This window comes from Canis lupus, chromosome 1, assembly GCF_003254725.2.
Source record: "Canis lupus dingo isolate Sandy chromosome 1, ASM325472v2, whole genome shotgun sequence".
Taxonomy (NCBI): Eukaryota; Metazoa; Chordata; class Mammalia; order Carnivora; family Canidae; genus Canis; species Canis lupus.
The window spans coordinates 19,384,650-19,391,719 of NC_064243.1; the positions used below are offsets into that span (position 1 = coordinate 19,384,650).

The following is a 7,070-nucleotide window of genomic DNA, read 5'->3' on the forward strand; positions in this document are numbered from 1 at the left end:
CTGCCATTTTGTCTTCATCTTACCTGCTATGTCAGCCACATTTTTAAAAAAGATTTTATTTATTTATTAATGAATGACACAGAGAGGGAGGCAGAAACATAGACAGAACGAGAAGTAAGCTCTCTGTGGGAAGCTTGATGCAAGACTCTATCCTGGGACCCCAGCATCATGACCTGAGCTAAAGGCAGACGTTCAACCATTGAGCCACTCAGGTGTCCTATTTCAGCCACATATGACACAGTGACTTTTTTTCCTTCTTGAAAGATTTTTTTTTTTCCTCTTGGAGACCACGCACATGCTGATTTTCCTACTACCTCTCTGGTACTCCAAAATTTCAAACCCTGCGGAGGAGGATCTCAGGATTCAGTCTTGGGTTCTCTTCTCTTCTCGATAGAACCTCTTCTAAGTATCTCACCCAGGCCCCAGTGCTTTAAACACCATCTTTGTATTGACCACGTACACACACATGCCCACACAGGTATGAAAATACATGCACATGCTCACATGTACACATACATATCTACTTCTGACCTCTTTCCTGATCTCCACAGTTGAGTATCCAACTGACTATTGAACATCCTCACAGGGACATCTCAAATGTAATATATTTGAGACAAAGCCTTTGCTGTTGACCCTGCCCAAGCTTGTTATCTTCTTAGACGTCAGTATTTTATGAAATGGGACCACCGACTCAGTTTCTAAGGTTCAAAGCCTAGAAGAACTTCTTGTCACCTCTCTTTCTCTCCTTCCCTACATCTAGCCCACCATCAAGTTCTCTTGAATCTACCCTGAAAATAACTCAAATCTGTCTATTTCTCTCCATTTCCACTGCTATTACACTGTACCTGTGATTCTCCACCCTGGATAGTCACTAGTGTTTCCTGGCCAGCTTTTAAGATGTATTTAGGTCTTACTCCAGAACAATTAGACTGCAGTCTCTGCAGCAGGGGGCAAGCCACGGTCATGTCTTACTTACAGCACAGTAGTAGACCATCAACTGGTCTCCCCACTTCTGTTTCCCATCCTTTCTCACCCTTTCAATCTAGCAGCAGAGTGAGCTTTATAAGCTATGAATTATTTCACATCATCCTCTTGCTTAGAACCAGTTCAGGTCTTTTCATGATTCTTAGAATAAAATTAAAATTCCTTATAAGAACCACGTGGTCTATCCCCTGCTGAGCTTACAGACATCATCTGAAACAACTCTCTATCTTACTCATCTTGTGCCAAGTCTACTGACTATTCCATTCCTTGTGCTTGGAACCAGATTTTCTTTGATTCATGTCACTAGCTGGCATTTATTTTTCACTTTATAATTTGCCTTATCATTCTCTCTGTGTTCTCAAGACTGGGACTAGGTAGGGAAACTGGGCTTATTTATATTTTCTCCTAAACTGTGTGACCTTGAGGGAGTTACTTAACCCTGAGGATATTTTCCCCAAGACTTATTTACAAGCCAATAACTTTTTATGATACACAGATAATTTCTCCTCATTTTTCTTTCTGTAACTTTCTGGTCTGAGAGAATCTAAAACAAGATTATATCCTGCAAGTAACATTTGTTTAAAGTTTTTCTATACATAAGATTATTTAATATATAAAATATGAGTCTTCAGAATGATAGATAGCTTACAAATTAATTGCTGTTATTATTCCTAATAATGGTAATGATGACACTACACTTGGCACTGAAGAATAAGTTAGAAAGATCCATGTGAAAAGTATTTATTTAATATAACCTGGCTTCAATAGTGTGTTTGTATTTTTCTTATGCTATTAAAGCTGAGAGTTCCAACTTAAATGAAGGTGCAGTACAGATAGCAGGGTAAATGCTCCCAGGTTTACACTTTTCATTAGATGCCAACTTAACTTCGGCTCCAAGAACTCATGGGAGAAGTGGTCTTCGGTTGCCATGTGTCATTTCAGGTTATGTAAGGTCTTACCACATGTTCCATTTTTAGCTACATTAACAAAAAGGATTGTTCATCATTATATCAGCTTAGCAGGCACAAATCACACACTGGGTCAAACCTTTAGGGGAAATAAGGTGATTCATTCTATTAATCCTTGGCCTCCCAAGCCCTAATAATTCTTGTCTCTTACACTGAGATGCAAACTTGAGCACCCAGAGATGTACCTTGCTTGCTGACTTTGCTGTTGTTATATCACATTTAGATTTTATTTTGGCCACATTAAAAAACTACCATGACCATATGCCTGGAAAAACAAGAAAAAGTGCTCTTGATATATGGTTGAATAAAACATTATTGCAAAGCAGTGTGGTTCAAAATCCAAAAAGATATTAGAATATATTAAGGATACAGAGTAATATTCAATATGTAATTCTTTTTTTAATTAAAACTTTTAAAATTTGAGGATAGTTGACATACAATATTACAATAGTTTTAGGTGTACATCAATTTCTCTATAAAAAAAAAATTTCTCTATACCTTCTGCTATGCTCACCACAAGTGTAACTACCATCTGTCACTATACAACACTACTATATCATTGAATGAAATATATATCATCAATACAATGTGCCTTTTATTCCCGATTTATTCATTCCACAGCTGGAAATCTGTATCTCCCAATCCCCTTCATCCATTTCACCCACCCTAGCCATCCCCTCTGTCAACCATCAGTTTGTTCTCTGTGTTTATAGATCTGATTCTGCTTTTTGTTTATTAATTTATTTTGTTTCTGTTTTGTAAGTTCTACATATGAGTGAAATTATATGGTATTTTGTCTTTCTCAGTTTGACTGACTTCACTTAGTATAATACCCTCTAGGTCCATCCATGTTGTTGCAAATGGCAAAAAAGGCTCATCCTTTTTTATGGCTATGTAATATTCCATTATATATGTATATATATCTCACATATATGTATGTGTATATATATATAATATATATATATATATATATATATATATATAAAACATCTTTGTCCATTCATCTATAATGGACACTTAGGTTGTTTCCATATCTTGGCTATTGTAAATAATGCTCTGATAAACATAGGGTACACATTTTTTTTTTCAAATTATTGTTTTTGAAAAAAAATTAGTGTTTTTGTTTTCTTTGGGTAAATACTCCATAATGGAATTATTGGATCATCTGGTATTTCCATTTTTAATTTTTTGAGGGACCGCCATACTGTTTTCCACAGTGGCTGTACCAGTTTACATTTCTTTTCTTTTTTTTTTTTTTAAGATTTTATTTATTTATTCATGAGAGACACAGAGAAAGAAAGAGGCAGAGACACAGGCAGAGGGAGAAGCAGTCTGCATGCAGGGAGCCCCATGTGGGACTCGATCCTGGGACTCCAGGATCACGCCCTGAGCCAAAGGCAGATGCTGAACAGCTAAGGCATCCAGGCATCCCTATATTTCTGCTAATAGTGCACAAGCATTTCTTTTCTTCTACATGCTTGCCAGCACTTGCTATTTCTTGTGTTTTTTCTTTTTAATCTTAGCCATTCTAACAAGTATGAGGTGGTATCTCATTGTGATTTTGATTTGCATTTCCCTGATGATTAGTGATGGTGAACATCCTTTCATATGTCTGTTGGCCATCTGTATGTCTTCTATGGAAAAAATGTCTACTTAGGTCCTCTGCCCATTTTTAAATGTGATTGTGTTGGAGTTCCTTTTAGGAGTGGTGTTGAGTTGTATAAATTCTCTATATATTTTGTATATTAACCCCTTATTGGAAATATCACTTGCAAGTATCTTCTTCCATTCAATATGTTGTTGCCTTTTGTTTTGTTGGTGATTTTATCTACTCTGCAAAGGCTCAAAATGCAAGCATTTAAGTGCCATGGAAACCAGGCTCACATCTATTTCAACTACCCCAGTGTACTTTTCAGGTACCTCTAGGTTGTGGAGACCAGAGCTAATAGAAGCTGAAGTGATAACTTCTGCCCATGATAAATCCTCCTTCCTTTGTTCCAGCAGGTGGCACTGAGCATCCTGAGTATGGAAGGACTGCTGTTCCTATCAGCCTAATGTATGCATAGTCAGAGATTTCACCCAACAGCCAGAACTGGAATGTATTTACAGATTATCTAAGGTAGCTGAAACAATGGATGATAGATCAAAACTCAGTTGCAGTAGATAAAAGAGTGGGAACTTTGAATGCTTAGCTGAAATTCTTCTAGATTCATCTCTTTTTAGGCTACAAACTCAACTGGATTTCTTCTAGACAAACCAAGCCTTTTGGTTCCCAGGGTTACCCGGATCCAAATGTTGAAGGCTCTTTCCTGTGGGATGTGGCACAGAAAGGGGCAGTTTGGAGGAAGTGAAGAGGGAAAAGGAGAAAAACTTAGTTGTAGTTTCCAAAGCATTCTTGAGTAGCAGGAGGATATATATACATATATGTAGTATGCATTTTTCTTGTTGTGCAGTACAAAAGCAACTTCAGTATAGTAGGAGAGATAATTGGAGCCAAGAATATTAATAAACTCTAAATTCTGTAGTCAACAATGGGATACCTTGATGTGAGTTATTTACTTCATGTATTATCTGCAGCAATTCTTGTGTCTTCCTCTACTTCTCAGCCATAGCCCAGAAGTCAATCCTTTGAAGTTGGGCCTAATTAAGAAGGTTGAAATGAGACATAGCTGAGATATGTGTGTGTCTAAGCTTGTAAATGTAGAAGAAATGGAGAATCCTATGATTTGCTTTTACTGCCAAAGGTAGTGAGTTATAATGGCTATGATACATCCTTGTTATATTAGCCTAGGCAAGTTTTGAAACTTCATGAGCTTTAGTTTCCTCCCTTAAGGAAGGAAAAAAATATTGTTCCCAGAAGAAGAACAATAATATTAACTTTGAAGTGTTGTGATGAATGAATAGATAAAATATAATATAAACAACATATAAAAAGTACTTTCCACTTGCCTGGCATATAGTAGGTACTCAGGAAATGGTAGCTTTTATATTTACCCTAAATTTGGTCATTCAGGAAAAAGTCATTCTGGTTAATACCCATGCCATTTTACACATATTCATTTTAATTTACTGATAGATTATATTCCTTTGTATCTTTTCTTCCTGTTTTATTAATAACTGCTTTATCTTTAATATATGGGTAGGACAGCACTGCTTTATTGATAATTTACTTTTTCTATTTTCTTATTTTAAAGTTCATCAGTGGGATTGGGTTTCAAGTCATAGATGAAAGAGAGGCTTACCCACAACTAATACTCAGAAATGTTTATATTTTAATAGGGCCATTTCCCCATTACTCTCACAATTTCAAGGGAAAGAAAAGAAATTCTTAGAAGAAGCAGAACCTTGAAGAGACAGATTAAGTCAAATGAACTGAGCATTGATTTGACATATTGGACATTTTATCTAGGGTATATATCTACTTAAATTGTACACATGATTTTTTTTCCTCCCATTTTTATGTCCTGATCGGATGTACCCATTAGGTTCTTTAGGAGTATCTGCTTGTACTGATCAATTATGTATTTATCCAGTAAATATTCCCAGTAAATATTGGATGAATACAGACTGTTAATAATAAACTATAATCAATTTTGGATGCAGCAGGGGATATTAAGTTGTTTAAGATACTCATGGTATACACATATTATAGGAGCCAATATAAGTAAATATATATGGGAGAAAGTGCTAAATGCTATGAGAGAATCAGTGAAAGTTCTAAAGAGAGATCATAACTGCTCAAGACAGAGATTTGGAAGGGCTTCTAGAAGTGGCATCTGATAGAAGTTTTGAATGAGGAAGAGCATTTTTGGCATCTAGAGATGAGCCCTTAGACAACACAGGCAGAGAAAGCAGTATGATCGATACACAGAGCCAGGCACAAGCAAGGAGATATTGAGTCCTTGTCCTGCTTTACTTCCTGTCCCTGTTATGTGATCACTTTGCTTTCAGTATAAAGATATTTTTAAAAGTAGAAGAGCATAAAGAAAATAAAAATTTTAAATGCAAAGTGTATTCATATTTATCAAGCAAAGAACAGTACGTCTGAAGCTTTCCAAAATGAATGATCTGACAGCCCAGATTGGAACATCTCAGTATTGTATTAAGCCCAAAATGCTCAGCTAAGATGAATAACAGTTCCTGTGTTGAAGGATGGACAAATTATTCCCTCTTGGTATCCAACCATCCAGGTATCCGAATTACTTAGCAGATTGGATGTGGGAGGCTTTATCCAAAGAGGTAGCCAACTGGACCAAATCTCAAAATCCCAAAATGAAACACAAATACCATAGTAGACACTTTGCAAAACCATACCTCGCCCATTCCAAGGCTTTAGACCCAATCTATCCAACTATGCTTTGTCGTTTCCTAGTATGATATTCCATGTGTGTTTCATATTCCTTGAAAATACATCCTTCCTCCTCACTTAACATCTCGGCATAGTGTTGAGCATCATTAGTACTCCTCAATGATCCTTTGTTGAGGACTTCTTAAAATAGTACTATGCCCATGCTTCATTTTCTTTTTTCTTTTCTTTTTTCTTTTCTTCTTTCTTTTTGTTCTTCTTTTTTTCTGCAGTGTTCTGTGTTTCTTTGCTTTTTCTTCATCCTTGAAAGGTAGGTTTCCTGTAGGAATAAGTATCCAATGAATATTTGTGAGTTGACTCAGAATTAAAATAAGGGTTAGTGTAGTTCCAGGACTACATTAGGTAAAAAGAAAACTTTTTATTTTTTGTGAGCTCTAGAAATACAAAACTGCCCCCAGAAAAATGTATCCAGTTTAATCACACTCATGGACTTTAGTTCAAGTTAGCAAATATAGAGCATAAACCAATGAGCCAACTTGACATGACTAGGGCAAATCCTGAGTCCTCTAAAACTACCCATGAGGTCAACTGAAATGGTATTAGCACTTGGCTCAAGGCTTAGTCTAGGAGAAGTAAGCCATTGTGATGTCACATATGAGCCAGGCTGGCTTTGGGGAGAAGAATTAGTTCCTCTTGTATGGGTAGGGCCATTGTGTTCTGTGGCATATAACTCTCATATACCCTATACCCATATACCTTAGGCTTTAAAACTCTAAATGAAGATTGGACTTGGTTAGGGCCTAGAGGGTTCT

The 7,070-nt window shown here is 36.4% G+C and overlaps 1 long non-coding RNA gene across 1 annotated transcript; it reads right to left on the reverse strand.

Moving 5' to 3' along the window:
- Nucleotides 1-1,744: 1,744 nt before the first annotated feature.
- LOC112643758 (uncharacterized) lies at nucleotides 1,745-6,870 on the reverse strand. The gene is made up of 3 exons (XR_003125873.3): nucleotides 6,267-6,870; nucleotides 4,493-4,592; nucleotides 1,745-1,961 (listed from the first exon to the last, which is right to left on the reverse strand). It is a non-coding gene; the product is annotated as an uncharacterized LOC112643758 (long non-coding RNA).
- Nucleotides 6,871-7,070: the final 200 nt, after the last annotated feature.